Source organism: Numida meleagris, chromosome 17 (genome assembly GCF_002078875.1).
Source record: "Numida meleagris isolate 19003 breed g44 Domestic line chromosome 17, NumMel1.0, whole genome shotgun sequence".
In the NCBI taxonomy this organism is placed as follows: domain Eukaryota; kingdom Metazoa; phylum Chordata; class Aves; order Galliformes; family Numididae; genus Numida; species Numida meleagris.
In genome coordinates, this window is record NC_034425.1 from 1450031 (window position 1) to 1453430 (window position 3400).

The following is a 3400-nucleotide window of genomic DNA, read 5'->3' on the forward strand; positions in this document are numbered from 1 at the left end:
CCATCCATCCATCCATCCATCCATCCATCCATCCATCCATCCATCCATCCATCCATCCATCCATCCACCCCCAGCCCTCTATCCACTCACCCGCACCTTCCTCTCTCCTACCACCCTGCCATTCATCCAACCATCCCTCCATCTTCCCCTCCCACACTTTCCGTTCCTCCATTATTCCATACAACTACCCCTCCCTTTGTATCTTTCTCGAGTAATTCTTCCTTTCACCTGCCTATCTTCATCTCTTCATCCATTCACCACTCTGTCTCTACATCCACCCGTCCATCCACCCATCCACCCATCCACCCGTCCATCCACCCGTCCATCCATCCACCCATCCACCCATCCACCCATGCACCCGTCCATCCATCCATCCATCCATCCATCCATCTCTGCTGCTTTCTGCTCTGGTGGCACCTGGAAATGTCTTTCCTTGCCGTCCTCAAGGGATCTCCTGCACAAGGGCTTGTGCCACGTTGATTTTGAGCGATGTTCTCCTCCACGTTCTCCTAGCAGTCCATCTGCCGCACAGGGCCGGATCGAGCCCAGCTGATGCTGCATGCAGGAGCAAGGATCCGGCTTTGGGTTCCTTTGCGGGTTTTCATATTTCAGAAGAGAGTGACCGCTGCTACCGATGTTCCGAGACTCGAAAGCCGCTCAGGCACTGAAATAGATGTGGGTTTCACAGTGAGATTCCAGTGAATTTCAAAAAAAGCAAACACGCTCAGAGCCAAAATCCCCCTGAAGCACTGACCCCTGGGACCACCTGCGGTGTGCGTCATGTGGGATGCCTGCCCTGAGCCCCATGGCTGCCGCAGGGCTCAGACCAGGTGAAATCCCGTGATCTCGGCCTTCACCAGCTGAGCGGCCCCATTTCGGAAGAAATTCAGCAAAAATGACAGGATGGAGAAAGTGTGGTGTTGGTCATGGTGCCACCTGCCTCGCAAAACAGCGCAGCACCCAGCGGAGCAGCAGGAGGGTGGGAGGGATGCTGTGTCCTGCACTGCTGGGATGGGCAGTGGTGGGGTGGGGAAAGGACGATGGATACCAGCCCAGACTCAGCTTTTGGGATGCTGATCTGATCTCTCCCATCCCTCCTACTCCAATTCCACCTTCCAGTTTCAGTCCCAGCCCTTTGTGTTTATCCCTAATGCAGAGGAATTAGGGCACATCAGCAGAGGCCAAACTCCTCGGGGCGTCCGAGCTGCACGAGTTCTGTCCCTCCAGATCCCACCCGCACACGCTGCCCTCTGCTTGTTTTGCTCCTCGGGGCACACAGCAGCCTGAGGAAGTCACCAAAAATGGTGAACGAAGGGGCTCGGGGGGCGGAAGGAAGCGGGGCAGTGCAGGGAGGTGCCGTGCTGCAGCGTGCAGGGATGAGGTGACAAACAGCAGCGCGGTGCCACCGAGCAGGATGAAGCCCGCAGGGTGCAGCTCAGCCCTGCAGCTCAGTCCTGCAGCTCAGCCCTTCCCCAGCGCTGCCCAACGCTCCCTGTGCTGGGCGCTGCAGCAGGGCACCGAAGCAGGGAGGAGAAACTGGGGCTGCTCCCTGCCAACACACATACTGCAGCTTTGGGTTCTTGGTACCACGAGTTCCAGAGAACTCAGCTGGAAACCCCACACCAACGCACACCGGGTGCGGGGGCGGCTCAGGGCACAGAGATCTGAGGTTTGCAAGCGCTGGGATGGGACACTTTCATCAACAAAGTAATTGCTGCACAAAGCCCCTTTGGTATTAGAAAGTGATTTCCATGATGAACATTTCTAAGCAAATCAGGTTTCTGACGCATGCAAAGGGGCTGTGGTGCACGGGGCAGCAAACTGCAAGCACACCTCACCAGAGCAGCCAGTTTGCTTCCACCAAATCCTTTCTCATTTCCAGGAATACAAACTCATTGACCCACACCACCCGGCCAAAGCCCAGCATGGGACTCACCGCAAGCTCACAGCAGTGCCTGGAAATCCATTTTGGCTACGATCCCACCACTCTTTGCCCAACACACTCCCACCAGGCTCCGCTTCCCGAACTGAGTCAGCCCGAGTTCCCAGAGTGCTCCCAGATCCATGTGATAAATCCCTGGAAGGCCGTCGTTCTGCCTTAACTATTGCCACACAGATTTCTTAGAATGCGGTGGTGACTGGCCAAATTTAAGAATATTTATTGTTCACTGTATGATGGCCAGCAAAATATTGAGCTCACCTGGGGACGTCCTGTTGACCACAGTGTTTCACATTTGGGTGGAGCAAGAGCTGTGGGAAGGGCTCATGGCTGAGCTCAGTGCTGGGGGCTATGGGGATCTCCTGGGGTGCAGCAGTGCAGGACGCAGCTGGATGTCATCCAGGGAACAGGCAGGGCAGGGAACAAACCAGCTATGGGGCGGGATGTCCTCACAGCCAGAGAGCTGCTGGGTGTGCGTGAGGGATTCCATAGCCACAGACTGAAAATGCAATAACTGAGCTGCAATGGATGCCAGACATCATCAGCTCGTGGTGTGGTCCGACAGCAGCAGATCACAGCCAGCACTGGATGCCTTCACATCTCCCAAGGCTGCGCTGTCTCCAGCCCACACTGCAGGTTTCCCCGCATCCCGGGTGGTGAACGCTGCCCTCCCACCAGCGCCCAGGCCGTGGCTGTGCTGCTCTGCCCACGGCTGCAGAGGCTCTGGGTGCACTCGTTACTTCCTTCTCTGCACATCACGCAATGATGGAGCTTGCAGCCCCACTCCCTCTGCCCCTGCCCGCTCAGCCTCCCAGGGAAGGGGAAGCAGGATCCACCAAAAAGGGAACCTGCCTTTTCTCGCCGGTTCCTCCCGCAACTTGTGTTTTTCATTTCTCTGGTGCAATTTAAAGGATACTGAAAGTTTGCTCGGTGCCACCTGAATCTGACCCTTGAGAAATGAGAATGGGCCGTAGGCTTTGGTGGTGGCAGCTCTGACCCCAGACCTTCCCCTTCCGCCTTCCACGCAGGAGGTGAAAATGTGTCCTCAGACGACCTGACCCAGCTGAGCAACTCATTTGTGTCTCTGACTTCTGCACACTCAGAGCTGCATGGGCGCTGGCTGGAAGCCCTCCGTGCATGTCCCAGGGAGAAGGAAGCACCTGGGTAGGAGACTAATTCAGGAAAAACAAGCACCTTTTCCACTTTAATATCAATAGCTGTAGTGGTAGTGGTAAGAGGAGGAGCACACACAGCTCCTGCCCTATAGCCACCACTGCCCCGTGCTTTGGTTTCCAGGTGAGCTGAGCACTGCTCTGCAAAGGGCCAGGCCTTGTATGGGACTGATTTGCAGTGTTGAGACAGAGTGTTCTTTCCCTGCAAAAGAAAGGAAAAGAGGAGAGGAGAGGAGAGGAGAGGAGAGGAGAGGAGAGGTATATTTTTACTCTGACCAGAAGTCTGTGA

General features: G+C 55.8%; 1 protein-coding gene across 1 annotated transcript in view; it reads right to left on the reverse strand.

Moving 5' to 3' along the window:
- The window catches only part of PIK3R5 (phosphoinositide-3-kinase regulatory subunit 5), a 50586-nt gene extending 50002 nt beyond the window's left edge, over positions 1–584 (reverse strand). Inside the window, exon 1 of the mRNA XM_021414710.1 lies at positions 418–584. The gene's annotated coding sequence lies outside the window, so the exon portion shown is untranslated. The remainder of the gene's footprint in view (positions 1–417) is intronic.